Source organism: Papaver somniferum, chromosome 1 (genome assembly GCF_003573695.1).
Source record: "Papaver somniferum cultivar HN1 chromosome 1, ASM357369v1, whole genome shotgun sequence".
Classification (NCBI taxonomy): domain Eukaryota; kingdom Viridiplantae; phylum Streptophyta; class Magnoliopsida; order Ranunculales; family Papaveraceae; genus Papaver; species Papaver somniferum.
Genome location: NC_039358.1, coordinates 214,828,429 through 214,849,471, shown reverse-complemented (window position 1 = coordinate 214,849,471; position 21,043 = coordinate 214,828,429). Strand labels below are relative to the sequence as shown.

The window sequence follows — 21,043 nt, the reverse complement described above, 5'->3', positions numbered from 1 at the left end:
AGAAAGAAATAAAAATAAAACTAATTATTACAAACCCACAAAAAAAAGAAAATAAAAATAAAATTATTACAATCCCAAATAAAAAAAAAATAAAAAAAATAAAATTAAAATAATTATTACATGCCCAAAAAGATAATTACAATTACAAGCCCAAAAGAGAATAACAATACAAACCAAAAAAATTACAAGCCCAAAAAATTTGGGTTTGGGTTTAGGCTTACCTTTTTGGAGGGAAGCCCAGTTGGGCTTTTATCCCTTTTCTTAAGTTGCACAAGCCCAGTTGGGCTTTGGATCTTCCTAAACTTTTGTTGGAGAGGCCCAGTTGGGCTTTGGCTTTACAACAGAAGCCCAGTTGGGTCAACCCAACAGCACCAGGCAGCTTGGAGAAGGCAGCACCAGCAAGAATGGCTAGCTGTACCAGGTTCACTCCAACTGCACCAGGGCAGCCTAGCAGGCAGCAGTACAACAACAACAAGTAGCAGCAGGGCTACACAGCGCTCAGCAGCAGCGGGTGAGAACAATATGCAAAACAGTAGGAACTAGCTAAGGACTAGCTCAGAAAAGTAATGAAGATGAACAAGCTAAGATGACTTGGTAATGCAAAAAAAGTATGCAAGAACTTAGTATGCAAGACCAGCTAAATGCTTACACTAAATGCACAGAAGCAAGTGAGACTAAGATGCAGTTACAAAATGATGCTTATGCAAATGGATGCAGTGCAAGAAGATATGCAAGATGATGCTTCACAGGGAGGACCAAGGACCAACAGCAAGGTTAAGAAAGGTCTAGCAGCAACAGGCAACAGTTAGCTAGCTAGCTAGCAAAGGCTAGCCAGCAACAAGACCTGCAACAGCAAACAAATGCAGAGAACAGCAAACAAATGTAGAACAAAAACAACAACAACGCCGCTAACCGAGTCCCCGGCAGCGGCGCCAAAAACTTGGTAGGGTTTTGAAAGAACCTACAACTTAGACCTGCAAGTATACAGGGTCAGTTGTAGTGAGTGAATAAGCAGGGGAAGTCCACAGGGACAAGGAGGGAGCTGTGTTGATTTTCTATGTTTCTTAATTGAATTCGAATCTAAAGTGTCAAGACAAAAGCTAAAGCTCAGTGTGGATATGGAGATTGCTAGGATTTTGGAGTCCACCACCTAATCTTAGCTAAGTAATTCAGTTACAGTGATGCCATTGTCTCTGGTAAAAAGTATTTATCACAAGTATTAATTGTCTGATTAAAGCACAACTAATCAAAAGATAAATCTATTCATTTTAAGCATGATTTACAGCACAACAACATAGAATTGATCAAACTACCAAGGATGCATGACATACATGGTGAAAGTAATATGTTGTGGAACTAAGATGAAATCTACCCTTAAGCAATTAAGTACAGCAATAACACCACTAAAAACATGAATCAATTTAGCAAAATATTAAGGGCTCCATCTAACCCTAGCAGAATGGATTAGAACATAACAAACATTGTGAACAAATGTAATTGAGTTCTACTGAACATGAAATTATGCTAAAAACTGAAATTGTAATTGAAACTAACAATAGAGAGCACTGGCTAGTCCAGGCCTCTAAGGTTGAGCTCTGGCTAACCCAGGCATGAGTTCTAATCCTCCCACACATCCCCTATTTATAGTTTACATGAGTTTCCCCCAAATACCTAATTTCACAGAATTTCAAAAAAGTTGAAATTAAACTTTACCTAAACACTGATAGCAATCAAATTCGTCGACCCATGCTTCTTATTCGTCTTCTCCTGCTCTTCACATGCCCTAATTGCAACTCTATTCCGACCTAATTTATCAATTTCACCTCTAGGGTTCCTGATATGGGTGAGGCGTGAAATTGAGAAATTAGAAGGACATAGAGTTGGTGAAAGTGGTAATAATGATGGGGGTAGTGATGGGTTAGTGATTTGAGAGATCGTGAAGGGTTGGTGGTGGTGGCAGCGACGGGGCAGTGGAGTTGGTGGCGCTAGACATGGAGTTGCAGAAGAGAAGAAGGGGGAAGAAGAAAGAGAAGGTCGATGGGATTAGGGGTTAGGGTAGTGTTTGGTTGATGGGTATAGGTATTAGGTGTTTGGGTGTTGAGCGGATTCATCAAGTCTCGAAGATTCACAAAGCTGAGCCGTGGGATGTGGAAATGATAGATCGATCTAACGGCTACAAGTGAAGAGGCTGGTATCGACCGTCGGATGCTTGATACAACGAAACTGACGGCTCAAGATGGAGTTAGGTGTTGTAGTGTTAGACAGGATCTTCAAACTTTGATGTACTGGCGATGCTGCGACCATAGGATGCTGAGATGATCCAATCTGACGGCTAGAAAGGGAAACGGGTATGGATATAGGAAATGGATTTGGGTGAGGGTTTTGGGCCTTGGGTATGCCAAGCCCATATCTTCTTTAAGAACAATTCTTCCTCTTCAAGCCCAGTTCTAGCCTTCTGGTCTTGCGCATAACATTCTTCGCGGCTTCCTTGTGTGATTCCTCTTGGCTTCCACCACTTTTCTGCTCTTTTCCGCTCCACAATTCATCCAAACTTTATTTGGTACCTAAAAATGCAAAATTAATTAATAAAAATATTTATTCTTGAAAACAATTAAAATACAGAATATGGGATGAAATGTAGAATTAATGCACAAAAGATGAGTTAAATGCCAAGAAAAATATATAGAATATGCACTTTTTAGCACTCATCAGATAGGATAAAGTGGAGGCACCATTCTTCAGGAGCTTTTTGGTAAAAAAAATATTTACAATTTTCTTATCCATTAGGGACAAGAAGATGACATCGTGGATAATTTTCCTTGGAAGAAATTAAGAAAATTTTTTTAAAAAATAAATTAAGTTATTCATTTGGAAATTAGTTCAAAAAGCTTTACCAACGTCAAGTAGACTAGCATCACATATGACCGACATCTCTGCAAACTGCCAGAAGTGTAACTCACATGTGCAATAAAATGAACAACATCTATTCAGATTCTGCCCATTTGCAAGAGCAGTCTGGCTTGGTTTATCTCTAAGCCATATTAGCAATCCTTCTTCCATAGACTCAATAGGTGATTGGGTCAGCAACTGGATAATGGATCCGAATTATGCTCAAGTAGCAGAAAAAATTGCTATTGCTCTATGGTTTATTTGGAAAGACAGGTGTTCAGTCATTTTCGGAAGAAGAAAAAAAAGATCCAAACCCAACAATGTTGATAGAACAAATAAATAAATTCCTATTCTCAGCTACTTCAATTCTCTCCCCGATGAGTTATATTTCTAAAAATGAAGATCTACCTGTTAGAGCACTGCTCGGTTGAACTCGCAAGCGTTGTTATCTCAAGCTTGTTTGTCAAGTTTAGTTTTCCAAACTATAAGTCTTGATTTCTAGTCTACTTATAGCTATGTCTCGGATTAGGATAGAATGTATAGTTGAGCTTTAGACTTCATGGTGTTCATTGATTGAAGACGAAGAACTACTAAGGGGAGCTTGTGGAACTTCATCAAAAAAAGGTATGTGGAGACTTGAACTCATCTATCACTCAAAAGTCTATTTCTATTCTATCTTATATTGAGACAAAAGTCGTATAGTTATATAGACTTTACTTTATACACATTTGATATTTGGAGCTGAGTTTAACTCGCTTACATATTTCTCGAAGTTGGTAAGATTTCGCCTTAACTAATTTCATCTATATTCTTGACGAAAGTCAAAAGATGATAATGTGAAATCGCCTGGTAACATCTTACATGATTTGTGTGAGACAATCATTTTATGTAGACTCAGACTTTTTCGTATTGATCTATTGATCACTTGAAAGTTGTTTTGAAGCTAATAGTTTGTGTGAGACAGCTATTCCTATCTTCCAAGAATGTTTCAATGATTAAAATGGAGTTTAGAACAATTAACCATTGATTGGATATAGCACAGTATGCTTACTTGTATGCTAAATGTTGCAAGTAATTCCATGTCCGGGAACCATAGTATGCATACCCGTATGCGTACTGGTTTAATAGTTGGAGTCCGGGAACTTAGTATGCATACCTGTATGCATACCGGCGCAACAGTTCAACTTCGGGATTTCAACTGAGTTTGATCGTGAACGACAGTATGCGTACTTGTTCGCATACTGGCGAACCCAGACCAAGTCCAGCTACTTAGATATGCGTACCCGTTCGCATACTTGAGTGGGTTAAGTTCTAAAATCGGTTTGTTCATGAACAAATACATTTATATAATAAGGAATGCAATCTTTTGCAAACCGTGACTATAATGTTCATGAATTGATTCGAGTGAATCAAAATCGATTTTGCTTCAATTGTTTCTTGTATGATTCTATGAGAATATAAACAATTGAACAACTCTATACTAGTTTCATTTGAATCATTTGAACTAGTTGTGATTAAGATGAACAAGGTTGATATGAAAGTGTTCATATGGATAACTTCGTTTAACTATTGTTGATCCAACTAAGCGTACACGTTTAGGTACGGTTACCCATATCTAAATGAAGTCATGTTTCATTTGTGTATAACAAGCTAAGTTCTATATAACGGTTGAAAGATATTAGCTTGAATCTAATCAGGTTTTCATCTAACGGTGAATATTGAATGCTTTGTTACCAAGGTAACATTGATTACAAACCCTGATTTGAAGACTATATAAGGGAGAATTCTAGCAACTGGGAAACCTAATCCCCACATCTCATGTGCGATACTAGTTGCGACTAGAGTCGATTCTCCTTTAACCTAGGTTTTTCTAAAACCATTATAAGTTAACGACTTAAAGATTTCATTGGGATTCTGAAGCCAGACCCAACTATTTTCTCTGTAGTTGCGTGTTCTGATCTTACTTTTTTCTATCGTATTGTGTACTATCTTCTCTAAGATTTGCTCGAGATTCAATCTCCGATAGGTAAGATAAAAAGTAGTCACAAACATCTTCGTCTCATCATTTGTGATTCCATAATATCTTCTTCTGCTTCCATACGGTCAAGATCATTATGAGGTGATTGATATTACTAGGATGTTTTTCAGGAATATAAGTCTGGTGTATCAATTGGTTCATGTTCACCTTGATTTATCAAAAGACCGAAAAAAAACTCGTAGGGATTTCTGTGGGAGACAAATTTATCTATTCATAAAAAGAACTCGTAGGTATTTCTGTGGGAGACAGCGACGGGTTCTCTGCCCCTGCGGGGATGGAGCGACATAAGTTTTGAGAATCCAAGAGAAGGTCACGGCGAGACGAGTCGTTTATCATTACGATAGGTGTCAAGTGGAAGTGCAGTGATGTATGCAGCTGAGGAAATGGTTGATATATTCAAGATAATTACGTATTTACAAAATACCGTCTCAATTCATCCTATTTTATCAAATCCGGGATGTGATATGATTATGAAGGATGAACCGGATATGGACAGTTCCAATAAAATTCCATTTTTGAACCAAAATCCATTTTTTATTTATTTCATCTATTCCATGACCGAAACAGGGGGTACACGTTACACCGCGATTTTGAATCAGAAGAGAGATTTCAAGAAATGGCAGATCTATTCACTCTATTAATAACCGAGCCATATTTGGTGTATCATAAGGGATTTTCCTTTTTTATTGGTTCCTACGGGTTGGATAAAAAAATTATTGGATGAATTGAAAAAGAAATCTTTCTTTGTTCTACCTCTTATTTTTGATGAAGATAATGAACTTTTTTATCGAAGGATCAGAAAAAGTTCAGTCCGGATCTACTGCGGGAATGACTTGGAAGATCCAAAACCAAAAAGAATGGTATTTAATTTGCTAGCAACAACATAGTGGAGGCATTCAATCAATATAGATTGATCCGAATTCTGATTAAAATCCAATATAACACCTTTGGGTACATAAGAAATGTATCGATTCGATTCTTTTATGGAATTCAAAGGGATCAAATAGGAAATGATACGCCGAATCATAGAACTATAATTATATATACGATCAACCAACATTTATCGAATTTGAAAAAGAGTCAGAAGAAATGGTTTGATCATCTTCTTTCTCGAACCGAGAGATCCATGAATCGGGATCCTAAAAAGGCATATTATCTGTATGAGACAGATTTGTTTATCAAGTCTTCGACTTTGGGTCGTATCAACTCTTAGTTGTGGGTGTTCAGCTAATTAGGGAATCAAGTGCGTAGAATCCTGTTGGGATTCAGAGGCGTAAGGAACACGACTGTACCTTAATCAGTGTGTGATTGGTTAGGTCTCAACTACATTCCAGTTAGTAGTTGATTAGTAGTAGGCTAGAGTCTGTAGCGGCTTAATACAATATGGTGTTCAAATCTGGACTAGGTCCCGGGGTTTTTCTGCATTTGTGGTTTCCTCGTTAACAAAATTTCTGGTGTTTGTGTTATTTCTTTTCCGCATTATATTTTCTATATAATTGAAATATCACAGGTTGTACGTAGTTCAATCAATTAGATAATCCAACCTTTGGTTGTTGATATAAATTGATTGGCACTTGAACGTTGGTCTTTGGTACCGTGCAAGTTGTTTCTCATAATAATCAGGCTCGCGGATTTTCATCTGTCTGATTTGCTGATTACATTGAGAAACAGAGATATAACTCTTGGATGTATTTTCCTTGATTGAGTCTGCATGTCTAGTTGATTCTCTTGGAAGTATATTGGAGTTAGTCCATACAGATTGCCTAAACAAAATATTGGGTGTGGCTGTCAGACCCCCACCTTTTCAATCGGTATTAGAGCATGCAAACACGATAAACCTAATAAGTTTGTGTTTGATTGTTCCTAACGACTGTCCCTATGGGAAATCACTTTGGGAAATTTGTTCTGGGTATCTGTGACGGATACCAGAAATCTTCAAAGACTGTTCAGAGCTTATCCTTCTCTAGACTGCTGGTGTCTCAAGATAATCTCTCATCATCTAAGACGTTACAAATCCTAGATAATGGAAAACAATCTAAAGGAAATTTTAAAGATTCCTTTAAAAAGGTTCGTTACAGGAAACGTGCGAATAAAAGCTCAAGGATATGGAACCTCGCTAGACTTCTTATTAATCTTTTTGAGAAATACGATCAAGATGGATAAATTGACAAAGATATATTTATGACTTTTAAAAATGTTTTTAAATCTCTAGAACGACTTGTATTGATTAAGGAAATGACATGTGCTGGTAAAAACTCTGATTCTGTCACTCGTGAAACACATTCGATTTTTGGCAACGTCTCGGTCAAAATCGATAAAAAGATTTTCACAAGTGGTGTTACAAGTTCCATCCATTGGAAAAATCCTTCCTTTAATCATAAGAAAAAGGAGTCAACAATTTCAAATAACCCTGAGTATCATCATTACTATGATTATACTTCTGGTACATTTCACAAATATCGACCGAAGAAGGTGCATGAGGGTTCCTCTGCTCATCTTGCCTCTTGGTAACAAGATTGGCATCACCCCATTTGTATGTAACTTTAAGTGGGAAAGTAACGGTCTGATTTGTTTCGTGTCTTTGTATTATGGGTTAGTTTTATTTTTGAAATTTATTTTTCCTTGAAGAAAAACTCGTTCGACAGAATTTTTCTGTCTACCCGAGGTTGAATAAAATGATGTAGTTCTACTACTATCCTTTTACTGCATTTTTTTTTGTTTTCACTGTGTGAACCTTGAGGGTTGAACGATGTAAAAATATCACTTTCCTTTTGTGGGTCGCGGTTCATGAACGGGTCCAAGCCCATCAATTGATATATAAGAGTTGTGGTACGCGTACTTCTTCTTCCTTTCCTTGTCTGCGTACGTGAACTAAGGTTCTAGGGTTCATGCTTCAACTCCATTAAAATCATCCTTGGAGGTCCAAGGGAGGCAAAGGGTGATCTCCATAAAGAAGCATTTCAAGTAAGTTGTTCCTTCTCTTTGATCTTTCAATTTTTATATCTCATGGGGAATTTCAAGGTTTTAAAGAAGGTTTCAAAAAACTTGGATTCATCTTCTTCTAGCTTGATTTCACTAAAAATTAAGATTCTATTAGAATTAGATTTATCAATTATTCTGTTAGAGCATGGCTCGGTTGAACCCACCAAGCATTGGTATGTCAAGTTTGGTTGTCATATTTTAGTGAATCAAAACTCATGTTAAGAGTCGCTTGATTATGTACTAGAGTCAACTTCGTATAGGTTAGCTTGAAAGTATTATGATATGAGACTTTACAAGTATTGCAAAGACTTGAAGATGTGAAGAAGCAAGGAGCTACAACGACAACAATCATCCTTCCGCTTGAGGTTAGTGATATTTGACTTGAACTGTTTCATTCCCTAACGTATCTTTCAAGTCGTGCATATTGAAAACATAACTGCGAAGCATATTTGAACTCTAGATAGACATAGTATTAAGGAATACAATACGAGGTTTATTGCTTAACCATTAAACCTTGTAGATAAAACATCGCCATAATCATTTGAATGTTATTGTGATTATGTATGGGTATGAGGTGAGGATTTCATCATAGAGAACAATGTTTACATGTGTTCTAAGGAAGTAAGTTCATAAACTTGTTTGTGAACTGAAAAGGAAATTTGCAGGTGTTATTGGTTTTGTTATTCATTGCATATCTTATGAACAACCAATATGTGTGATAGAGTATAACCGCTCACAACTTGTTGTGTTCTTGGTAGAACTACTCACAAAGGCCTGACTTATGAATTGGTATAACTTTTCTTAGTAAAACCGATCTTAAGTAATCACCTGTGGTATGATCGGGTTTGTATGTCTGGCTAATTTTGGGAAAGGGGAACCGATCCTAGTAAAGGGTGCAGTTAATCACAAGGGGAACCAATCCTTGTATGGGGTGCAACAAGGTTTATGGCAAAAAGGGAAACCTATCCTATGGACATGTGCAACACCTTTTTAGGCAAAGGGGAACTTATCCTATGGACACGTGCAACAGATATAAGTTAGATACCATATATATGTGGGGAACCGATCCTAGTACCTAGTCAACCGAATTTTTGTAAAGCTAGTGTGGCTATGCACAGTACTCACGTGGCGGTAGAACCGAAACTTGTTTTGGTAGAACCGTTACACCCATGATTGTGATTGAATATTGGTTTGATCAATCACATAGTTCTTGAAAGTCAGATGAACCAATTCTAAACTTTTTTGGAAGTGTGGAAAATCGGTTTCAAGGTTGTAACTGTGAAAGAGAACTTACAAAGTTAAGATGTCGACAAACTTTAAACACGTGCTATGAATGTTTATTTCCTTAATTGTTCAAAGATATTCCTTAATAGCTAAGGGAAGAGAATCCCAGGATCGAAACATAAGTAAGTTAAGAATATTTTAATGAAGGTTACTAATTTCATTTTGTAGGGAAATTACAGAATTAGTAATGTTCATTTACTAATTAGATTTTCCGAGGGATTTCGATCGTTATTTTTGGACAGAGCATTTCCAGGAATTATGAAAACCGGATTTGTGCTTTTAATGAATATCTTGAGAATACTTTCGGTTTTGTAAATTCCTTGGTGTCCAAACTTCCTTGTATATAAATACACAAAGTTTTCCTTTCTAGCAAACTAATCCTTCATAACAACAAATTTACTCTTTTGTTGTTGTTACTGGTGTAGCCGCATATTCGGAGAGGAGAGTAACCCAATTAGGTGAAATCTCTTACGGCCGCTCAGTTTAAAGTCTTCTTTGGGATTGAGAAGCTCTAGCGTGTACCGTTGGTGGTAAACTAGATAATTGTGGTTTATCTTTTGTTTTCGATTGATTTGATTGACTAACGATGGTTGAAATCTGATTGCACCTAGTTTGTTTATTCTTGAGAATCTTCTCTTTTGATATAAGATTCACTCAAACTAGTTCAGAGTTTCGACAGGGATCTTTAGACCGTTGTTAGTTCTAAAGACGATCTTGTAATAATCCATTGTTAACAGACTTTGTTCTGTGCGTGATTCATCATAAGAGATTCAAGTGATTGTGTGCAGGTTTTATTGAAGATTTAAGAAGATTTGAAGACAAAGAAGATATTGAAGATCTGACTTGGGTTTTATAATTTTTGGTGTGCACAATACTTGTTTCGGTAAAAGTGGATCCAATTAATAATCGGTTTATCCTTGTGGTAGATTGGATTGATTAATTGAGTAGATCGACATCAACACGATTCTTCGGATTAAAGGTGTTGTTGGCTTAATCTTAAATGATTACCTTTGGGTGATTGAATATAACATAGATTTAAGGACCTGACGAATGAGTTTATGTTAAGATAAACAGAAGAGCCTTTGTCCGACTCATATCACTTGGTTGAATAGAGTTGATACCAAACAAATTTTTTGTGCCTTTACTATTTGGAATACGAACCAAAGAAATTGTTCCAAGTACGTGACTTATTCTTAAGTCGGAGGCGTGGGAATACGTACGGAACTAAGTGAACTATAGGGTTAGTTACTTGGTCTCAACTATACGAAGTTAGGTGTAATTTTGTGTAGCGGCTTAATCCTGAGAGTATTCAATTTTGGACAAGGTCCCGGGGTTTTTCTGTATTTGTGGTTTCCTCGTTAACAAAATCTTGCTGTGTCATTTACTTTTATTTTTCGCATTATAATTTTTTTATTATAATTAAAAGTAAATTACACAAACGTTAATTCCTATTTACTTGATAAGCAATCTTATTATGTTTGGTTAAGTCCGAACCTTTGTATCATGTAAACATACTTTGTTGTTGTATTGTCTCTGAAAAGGAGAGGGTACCCAAATATACCTCAAGCTAAAAAATTTCCTACCTATAAGTCCTTTCTCCAAAAGTGATTGTCTATGGATTGAGTCGAGACAATACAACTAATCGGTTCACACTTCGTGTGATCGTCTATGGATACGAGATCGATACAATACACTACGAAAATATCTACTTTTAGCCACGCGCTATTTACCACGGGTTCATACTAGTCGTGGCTATTGATGACATATAGCCACGGCTTAGCCTGGGACGTGGCAGGGGGTCACTCATTTGCCACGGCTTGTAGAGTATTTGCTTCGGGCTGACAGTTTACTCTTATATGTCAGCTCCAGAGTAATCCATTGCGTTTTAGTCACGACATAGTAGGCCGTGAGAACTGGTGGGCTCTTAGCCACGACATAGCATTCAACCCACGTTCTTAAATAAGATAACCTACCACTTCTCCTTCTTCCTCTCCTCTCAGGTCCCGTTACTATCGACCTAAAAACAAAAAAAATGCATCTTTCTCTCCTTTCCCATGCGAAGAAAATGCCTAAATCTAAACATCAATTCTTCATCTCCTACTCGATTGTTCCAACCCGACGAGAAAATCATTCCTACCTTTTATCAATCATTCGTTTTTCTTCTTCTTCTTCTTCTTCTTCTTCTTCTTCTTCTTCTTCAACAAAACCTGGATAATGATTAGTCCTGTTACAAACCTAGATGCTAAAATTTCATAGGGTAAGGGATATCCCCAAATTTGTTTCCTTCTCTTGTAAATCTAAATTCTTTCAATTTATGTCTGGCAGTTTAATTTCTTGTTTATTATGATTTTATATTTCAATTTTTGAAATTTAATCTGTCTTAATTTGATTTTTCCTTATTTATTGATATGGATTTCGTAATTACTTGAATTGATGATTTTTCCAGCTTCTATGATGATCTGAATTTCTTTGCTCCTTTAATGAACCCATATTAATTATGGTGGATCTGAACTTGCAAATGCGCATAAAAATTTGATGGGATGACGATTTTGCGAAGACAGGCATGAACTTTTTTATTTTGGAAAACATTACATAACTCTGTATGATAGTCCTGATGCTTCCAATTTCTTGCATTGCAGGTTTTGGCTGAATCAATGACTCAGTGAGTAAGATTGGTGAATTGGTGGCTGATACAAAATCCCAATGACTACACTGAGAAACCCGACTTTTGATTGATGAAGTTATCCAGTCAGGTGTAGTTCCTCGCTTTGTATAGTTTCTTCAGGGGGAGCAATTTCCATAACTTCAGGTGAATACTTGCTCTGAAATTGAGTTGGGTTTTCCCCTTTTTTTATATTGGAGTACAATTAATTAAGTAAATAATGGTTTAGTGAAACATTTTGGTTTCCCCCTTCTTTTGTATCCACTAATTTATCATGATTTTGAATTTCGAACAGTTTAAGGTGGCTTTGGCTCTTATGAACATTGCTTCTGGAATCTCAGAGAATACCAAAATGTTCATTGGGCAGGGAGCTATCCGAATCTTTGTGGCACTTCTCAGTTCCCCCCAGTAATGATGTTCGAGAACAGGTAACTTGAGAATAAAGACATAAGGAGTGGAGTTTCTTTAATATTATTTCTTATTTGTATAACTTGGCATGATTTTTCTAATTTAAAGGATGAGATGAGGTGAAGTTACTTTCCATGTGTAATAAAATGGGGCTTAAGACTAACAATTTCTTGTATCTTTTTTTTTAAAAAAAATCTAGGCTATGTGGCCACTTGAAAATGTTGTCGGTCATTCACCTAAATGCCGAGATCTTGTTAAATCAATTAAATGAGCATGCCAAACTTTCTATGCTGATAAATTCCACCTGGACTTTATCTATAATTTTGTCGGGGCAAGCCACAGCCTTCCTTTGAACAGGTATGAGTCGCCAGTTACAACTACTGTTAGGTTGGTTTACGGTGTCCTGCTTGGCATCCCTAATAGAAACTAAATTTTCTTTGTTTTTCAATTCCTTGTGGAGACAAATCCAGGAATCCTGCATTCCCTGCTCTTAAGCGTCTTATTAACTCAACTGATGAAGAAGTACTTACAGATGCCTACTGGGCTGTTTCTTATCTGACGGTACAAATGACTAAATTCAAGTTTTTATTGCAGTTGGTGCCTGTCGCCGACTTGTTGATTTATCGTTGTAGGTATCACTTCATTGTATTATGTTTCTTTTGCAGTCACCCATATCCTACTGTACTCATTCCCGCCCTCCTCACTGTTGGCAATATTATTACTGGAGATGATCGTCAGACTCAGGTACCATCTTGCATCCTTATGAAATGTGACGAAATGTTGTATTTAAACTTTTTTTTTTTTTAATTTTTTGTTATGTTGGCTTATGTTTATTTTGTCCTCCATCTAGTGATATCATTGAACTTCAAGCACTTCCCTGCCTCATGAACATGTTGACATAACCAATAAAAGAGTATAAAGAAAGAAGCTTGCTGGACTATCTCAAACATTACTGCTGGAAACAAGGACATAAAGGATTAGCTAACCTTTTCAAACATAATATAGTGCTACACTGTTTCAGAGCTTCAAGTGGTTTATTACGTTTTCATCGTTCTCCACATAACATATATTAGTTTCTTTTTTTGTTATTCAGGTGGGTGATATAATTGATTATGGTATGTACATAATTTACCACATATATTCTAAGGCTATGTCCTGGATGCTCTTTCCGACCAACGAGATAGAGGTGGGTTTCCCTGGGTTCTTGTCAAGTGTTGTGGTTGAGGATTCGATCTTGTAGTAGTTTTGTAGGATGTTTATACAACACACACATCCTAAGTTATATGGTTCACGTATAGTGCTTGGTAGAAAAAGATGAGTTTCTCTTATTTTTACTTTAAAATACATGAGCACATGTACTCGTTTATGGCAGTATGACTGTATATTATTTTTATGTTTCGACCCACATACAATAATCTGGTCTTACTCATCTCTAATCTTCATTTTCATTGTTACAACTAATCTTCGACGTGTATCCAGTTCCTCTGCAGTTTGCAGGAAAGTAAAGTTTTTTCTGCTCCTTGACTTTCATTTATGAACATCTTCATTTTGATGAACACAGTACATTTTTTTTTTTAGTATTAGTGTGTCACTTTGCATATATCATTTTTTAAAAATCATAGCTTCTTCTGAAGCTATGGGACAACTAATGTGTCATGTTTTCTAACTGTTCATTCTCTAGTGATATTATAACACTGGATCAGGATATCATGCACCTCTTGCTGGGAGGACAAGTAACTTCATACTTAAGAGAGATTATATTTCTGGAAACACATCCAAACTCCCGGGTAGACCAATCTGCAAGTGAAGAAATGTTACTTAATCCATCTGTTTTAGTTTTATTTTTAACCTTCAACTATATCATTTGTTGGAAACTCAGCACTGAACTTGAATTTCTGTGGTGTTAAGATTTTCTGTGTTGCTTGAATGTAATAAATTTGGACTTTGTAATTCTTTTTTGAATGAATAAATGATGTTGTTGGAAAGATTGCAGTGTAATAAATATCATTTCCAGGTCAATCTGAAGTTGTTGACATCAAAATATTACAAGGGAAATGGCATTTTGTAACAAGATAACGGTAGCAAGTAGTTGAACCAATAGCCAAACTCTGGCATACATCGTAGCAAACTACCACAAACATGTGCATCCTAATTCTTAATCAGTCACGGATGTATCCGTGGCAAATGGCCTTCTACCAATAGAGACGGCACAAAAACCGTGGCAATCGCGTGGCAAATATAATTAGCCATTGGAGTATTTGTTACGGGACGCTAGCCGTGGCAAGATATCTTTTTCCACGGATTTTTGATCAACTGCCACGGTCTTCTGGCGTGACTAAAACTCAATATTTTTGTAGTGATACAACAACGAAGTATGTTTACTTGATATAAAGGTTCGGACTTAACCAAACACAATAGGACTGCTTATCAAGTAAATAGGAATTAACATTTGTTGTGATTTACTTTAATTATAATAAAACAATTATAATGCGGAAAATAAAAGTAAATGACACAACAAGATTTTGTTAACGAGGAAACCGCAAATGCAGAAAAATCCCGGGACCTAGTCAAGAATTGAATACTCTCAGGATTAAGCCGCTACACAAAATTACACCTAACTTCGTATAGTTGAGACCATGTAACTAACCCTATAATTCACTTAGTTCCGTCTGTATTCCCACGCCTCCGACCTATGAATAAGTCACTTACTTGGAACGATCCCTTTGGTTCGTATTCCAAACAGTAAAGAAACAAGAAATTTGTTTGGTATCAACTCTATTCAACCAAGTGATATGAGTCGGACAAAGGCTCTTCCGTTTATCTCAACATAAACTCCTTCGTCGGGTCTAGATCTATCTTATGTTCAATCACCCTAAGGTAATCGTTTAAGATTAAGTCAATCAATACCTTTAATCACAAGGAAACATATTGATGCCGATCTACTCAATTAATCAATCCAATCTACCACAAGGATAAACCGATTATTAATTGGATCCTCTTTACCGAAACAAGTATTGTGCACACCAAAGATTATAAAACCCAAGTCAGATCTTCAATATCTTCTTTGTCTTCAAATCTTCTTAAATCTTCAATAAAAACCTGCACACAATCACTTGAATCTCTTGTGATCAATCACGCACAGAACGGAGTCCGTTAACAATTGATTATCACAAGATCGTCTTTAGAACTAACAACAGTCTAAATATCCCTGTCGAAACTCTGAACTAGTTTGAGTGAATCTTATATCAGAAAGAAGATTCTCAAGAATAAACAAACTAGGTGCAATCAGATTTCAACCACCGTTAGTCAATCAAATTAATCGAAAACAAAGATAAACCGCAATTATCTAGTTTCCCACCAACGGGTCGCGCTTGAGCTTCTCAATTCCAAAGAAGACTTTAAAACGAGTGTTCGTAAGAGATTTCACCTAATTAGATTACTCTCCTCTCCGATAGGCGGCTACACCAGTAAAAAGACAAAAGAGGAAGTCTGTTTTTACGAAGGATTAGTTTGCTAGAAAGGAAAACTTCGTGTATTTATAGACAAGGAAGTTTGGACACCAAGGAATTTCCAAAACCAAAAATATTCTCAAGATATTCATAAAAGCATAAATTCGGTTTCCATAATTCCTGGAAATGCTCTGTCCAATAATGATCGAAATCTCTCGGAAAATCTAATTGGTAAATGAACATTACTAACTATGTAATTTCCCTAAAAAATGAAATTAATAACCTTCATTAAAATATTCTTAACTTACTTATGTTTCGATCCTGACATAATCCGATCATACCAAGGTGATTACTTAAGATTGGTTTTACTAATAAAAGTTATACTAATACAAAAGTCAGGCCTTTGTGAATAGTTCTACCAAAAACATGACAAGTTTTGAACGGTTATACTTTATCACACATATTGGTTGTTCATAAGATATGCAATGAATAACAAAACAAATAACACCTGGCAATTTTTTTTCGGTTCACAAAACAAGTTTATGAACTTACTTCCTTAGAGCACATGTAAACATTGTTCCATAGGATGAAATCCTCACCTTATACCCATACATAATCACAATAGCATTCGAATGATTATGGCGATGTCTTATCTACAAAGTTTAATGGTTAAGGAATAAACCTCGTATTGTATTCCTTAATACTATGTCTATCTAGAGTTCAAATATGCTTCGCAGTTATGCTTTCAATATGCACGACTTAAAAGATACGTTAGGGAATGAAACAGTTCAAGTCAAATATCACTAACCTCAAGTGGAAGGATGATTGTTGTCGTTGTAGATCCTTGCTTCTTCACACCTTCAAGTCTTCGCAATACTTGTAATGTCTCATATCCTAATACTTTCAAGCTAACTTATACGAAGTTTAATTCTAGTACATAATCAAGCGAATCTTAACATGAGTTTTGATTCACTAAAATATGACAACCAAACTTGACATACCAACGCTTGGTGGGTTCCACCGAGCCATGCTCTAACAATCTCCCCCTTTGTCAATTTTAGTGACAAAACTCGTACATCATATGGATAAAAAAATTACAATAATTCATTACAATCCGCTTGATTCCCGATTCAACAGCACAGTGAAACTGCTTACATTCAATCCTTGAAAATGTCGTTGTTGACATTATAATAACAAAGAAAATAATCCCCTGAGGAAGATAGGTAGATATTCAATCCGCACGTCTTTGTTATACCATTCTATATGACATGTTACTCCCCCTTAGTCTGTGTTTTCACTCTTTCGTTAGATAAAACATTCAATTACCAATGTTTTTTTCCTTAGTGATACCAATTAATATAAAATCAATGCCAGTATCACTTGTTTACTCCATATATTTCTCCCCCTTTTTGTGTCACAAGAATGACAAAGAAACGAAAAAATAAAGGACAACACGAAAAAGAATCTTATAAATCTCAGAATAGACTTGCAAACCTGTAGAGTTAGGCACGAGGGTTCCACACATCATGTTCTGATAACCAATATCAAAACTGAAACTACAAGTAGTCTTGTTTTGATATGTTTCCAAGGAAACAATTTCCCAAAACAATTTTTCCTGTTTAGTTTAGCAAACCAAAAACAACTAATCACAATAGTTCCTTTGCTAAACCGATTTCTCAAAAACAATCGTTTAATTCGATAATACCAAAATAAAGAATAAACTTCATTTTTCTCATCAGGTTCTAATTATCCATAAACTTAGACCTTTCAGTTTTAAGCAAACCAAATACTAGGTTAGTTAACTAGCATTTCTTTGTTTAGGCATTCGATTAGACTTGAATAACCAAAACCTCACTTTGATAAGCCAAAATAAGATCATAATTAACTTAGTTTCTTATCCGAAATCAAATTGGACTAACAACTCATCCTGTACACATATTATTTCGTTAAGCCATAAATAATTCATACAAACCAAAATAAATCAACTTGCATAATTATTCACCTCAACCCGAAGCAATTGAAACAATAATAGACATTATAAGCACCGCAATTGCACCGTAATTTTTTAATCCTAAACGATTGATACCATACAAAAGCAAGATAATAATAGTTTTTCTTAACCGGAACCAATTGAATCACACACACATCAATTGTACCGAAATTTTGTAAGCCTAAACGATTGATATCACACAATAAATCAAGATAACAATATTTTTTCTTAACAGGAACCAATTGAAACACACATCCAAACACACATCATGGAATAAATATCAATTGAACCTAAATTTCGTTAAGCAAAAGAAACAATATATATAATATAAACTCAGGCTTTTCTTAAATAGGAAAACAATTAACTAACAAGATTGTTACCTAAAATTTCGTATCCACTGCTCCAATATGATTGCATCTTCGTCCAGGGAGAATTGATATCGAAATATCACCACGTTGTCATCCTTATGCGTGAACAAAAGAATAACAACACACCTCAACCTTTACCAGAGAAAGGTTGAAAACCGGTTTTAACAATTGCAAGCAAAATTTGAAAACCGTCGAAACACATATGCTTTTATGCTAAACCAAAACTGATTCAACATATTGTGACTTTTCACATACTGTTTCTATTAGAACCCCTCATAATCCTTTGATAAAGCCTACCTACTAGGGATATAACTTAATCCTGCTAAATCAAAAAGTCATCCAAACCATGAGGGTTCACAATATATGATATCAAATATTAAGGTATAAAACCAAAATCAAACATCCCATAAACATACATAGCAATAAGGTAAAAGCAACTAAGCACGGGCTATGTAAACCGAAAACTATCACAAGAAAAATTACTAATCAAATAATTTTATTCATAATAGACCAATACAATCAATGAAAGAAATCAAAAATTGATGTTTATATTTCCTTGCAACCTAGTCCTTCATGTCAGAACTGAATGAAGGTGCGTTACTACTTTTCAGCTTTTGAATTTTTTCAAGTAGAAAGCCTCGTTGCTTGACCAGAATCTCTTGCAAATGAGAAATTTTCGTGAAGGATTCTGCAAGAGCATGTAATTATGTCTTCGATTTAACACAAAAGTGTGTCAATGCCTCAATACACTGATGTTTCTTCAGAGTATTCTCTCTTTCCTTCTTGCTAAGCCAGTCTCCCTTTCTGATTTTACCCTTAATGTCAAGAGATAACCTGGACTTAGTTTTGAGATGATCTTTCTGATCTTGCATCTTCTCCAGAGAAACCATTTGATCCAGACCCATAGTTCGGACAAGGAATGATCAAAGAAGGAAAAGAATCTTTTTATATTTTTCATACTTCCGAAAATAAAATTCCTAAAAATACGAATATATCAAAATATCTTCAAATACTAGATATTATTTCCATAATCTACATAAAAGTGCCTTGATTTATCTTCTTCCTCACTCAAAATTTGGCACACAAGATGAGGAAAGAATTTTAATACAGATCAAGTGGCATTAGTATGAGATTTTCTCTCGTTATGGAATTTTGAACAACCAGAGTGTTCTTGATCTAGTATAATATGAAAAGATCTCTTTCTATTACTTCGAACCAGCTAAGTATCTAAGGATAGATTAAAATTGCATGTGCAACTTTTAGAAATTCTATTAAGACAGTTTTTGCATCTTGTCTTATTTCTCCCTTTACCATTAGATGATTTAATAACATCGGAAGACATGTCCATTTTTAAAATGGGTAAATCACTAATGATGGAGGAAGGAATAACATTCACAACTAATGCAACATCAGTTGTTTCCTCTTTTTCAGAAATAGTCTTTCCTAACGAGAAAGAGGCATTAATTATCTCAGAGAGTTTAAAGTGAAACTCCTCAAAAGTGTCGTTGTCATCCATTCGAAAGTTCTACCACTCGGAAATGAGGGGTTGAAGTCTAGATTCTTTCTCTGAAGAATTTCCTTCGAATACGATCTGAAGATTATCCCAAGCTTCTTTCAAAGTTTGACATGTTTACACATGATGTTGTAGGTCGCGACTTACAGCATGAATAATAGCATTCAAACCATCTGAATTCTGCTTTGCCAATGTCATTTGTTCGCTCGAAAATTCTGCTAAGCGTTTAAACTCAATTTCTGAATTTTCTCTCTTTGGAAGAGTATAACCATCGACGACTAATAGCCAGGTATTAAAGTCTCGTGATTGAAGAAAAGATCTCATATCAGATTTCCACCATAGATTTTGTTCCGTCAAATCTTGGCCGCACGTTAATTGAAGTCGATTCATGAGAACTCGAGTTCATTCTTATAGGTTGGATCGCACCAAACACAGATTTTTAGATCTTTTCGTGTTTGCCTGCTCTGATACCGATTGAAAAGGCGAGGGTACCCAAATATACCTCAAGCTAAAACTTTTCCTACCTATAAGTCCTTTCTCCGAAAGTGATTGTCTATGGACTGAGTCGAGACGATACAACTAATCGGTTCACATTTCATGTGATCGTCTATGGATACGAGATAGAGACAATACATCAACGAAGTATGTTTACTTGATATAAAGGTTCGGACTTAACCAAACACAATAGGATTTCTTATCAAGTAAATATGAATTAACGTTTGTGTGATTTACTTTAATAATAATAAAACAATTATAATGCGTAAAATAAAAGTAAAATGACACAGCAAAATTTTGTTAATGAGGAAACTGCAAATGCAGAAAAACCCCGGCACCTAGTCCAGAATTGAATACTCTCAGGATTAAGCCGGTACACAAAATTACACCTAACTTCGTATAGTTGAGACCAAGTAACTAACCCTATAGTTCACTTAGTTCCGTCTGTATTCCCACGCCTCCGACCTATGAATAAGTCACGTACTTGGAACAATCCCTTTGGTTTGTATTCCAAACAGTAAAGGAACAAGAAATCTGTTTGGTATCAACTCTATTCAACCAAGTGATATGAGTCGGACAAAGGCTCTTCCGTTTATCTCAACATAAACTCCTTCGTCGGGTCTAGATCTATCTTATGTTCAATCACCCTAAGGTAATCGTTTAAGATTAAGCCTGAAAAAAAGGGGGTCTAACAACATGACCCAATGTTTCGTTTGGAAATCTGAATAGACAAACTCCAATATACTTTCAAGAGAATCAACTAGACATTTAGACTCAATCTATAAAAAGTATATCAAAGAGTTTTATATCTCTATCTCTAGATTCAATCCACAATCAGCAAATAGGGATTTGCGAGCCCGATTGGATATAAGAGGATTAACTTGAACGGTACCAAAGACCAATTTTCAAGTGTCAATTAATTCACTCAACAACCCTAAGGACGGATACAAGAACTGATTGATCTT

General features: G+C 35.7%; 1 long non-coding RNA gene across 4 annotated transcripts; it reads left to right on the top strand.

Annotated features, from left to right (window-relative positions):
* Positions 1 to 11,199: 11,199 nt before the first annotated feature.
* On the top strand, positions 11,200 to 14,248 carry LOC113315581. Of its 4 annotated transcripts, none has more exons than XR_003342948.1 (8): positions 11,200 to 11,450; positions 11,833 to 12,002; positions 12,151 to 12,283; positions 12,463 to 12,620; positions 12,734 to 12,824; positions 12,929 to 13,007; positions 13,114 to 13,823; positions 13,967 to 14,248. It is a non-coding gene; the product is annotated as an uncharacterized LOC113315581 (long non-coding RNA). The 4 variants fall into 4 exon arrangements; XR_003342949.1 differs by having other exon boundaries at positions 11,640 to 12,002; positions 13,357 to 13,823; XR_003342947.1 differs by having other exon boundaries at positions 11,640 to 12,002.
* Positions 14,249 to 21,043: the final 6,795 nt, after the last annotated feature.